General features: G+C 40.2%; 1 long non-coding RNA gene and 1 pseudogene across 1 annotated transcript in view; both read left to right on the top strand.

Moving 5' to 3' along the window:
- Positions 1 to 398, top strand: part of LOC116686689 (CD209 antigen-like protein E) — a 93,821-nt pseudogene that overhangs the window by 8,239 nt on the left and 85,184 nt on the right.
- The window catches only part of LOC116686687 (uncharacterized), a 4,530-nt gene that overhangs the window by 2,729 nt on the left and 1,403 nt on the right, over positions 1 to 398 (top strand). The window lies entirely within an intron of this gene.

Genomic DNA, 398 nt, shown 5'->3' with positions numbered 1-398 from the left:
TGCTTCATCGTCTGATACAGCTTTACTTCTCTTCACCTCAAATTAATTCATGCAATTTATCAAATAAGATGTTTGCAATTTTCAAGTTATTCTGGATTTAGAGGACATATAATTAAGATACATGATCCTACTGACAACACATATGTACCTCATGAAACCCCTTCCAATTGTGACACACAATCCTTCTCAGTGCTTAAATGATGAAACACCCTCTACTTCATCGCAATGCCGAGATGTTGAAGCAGGAGGAGTGTCAACTCACAGCAGTGGGCCTCCATCATAGCCCACCTTTTGGGAAGCGGTATACCCAATACTGTAGTTCTTTCAACCTCACACACCGGGTAAATTGTGGAGTTGAATATCATGTTGGCCTTTTTGTTTGCACAAGCACTGATGAA

Source organism: Etheostoma spectabile, unplaced genomic scaffold (genome assembly GCF_008692095.1).
Source record: "Etheostoma spectabile isolate EspeVRDwgs_2016 unplaced genomic scaffold, UIUC_Espe_1.0 scaffold437, whole genome shotgun sequence".
Lineage (NCBI taxonomy): Eukaryota > Metazoa > Chordata > Actinopteri > Perciformes > Percidae > Etheostoma > Etheostoma spectabile.
Note: the sequence above shows the minus strand (reverse complement) of the source record. Positions and strands in the feature narration are given on the sequence as shown.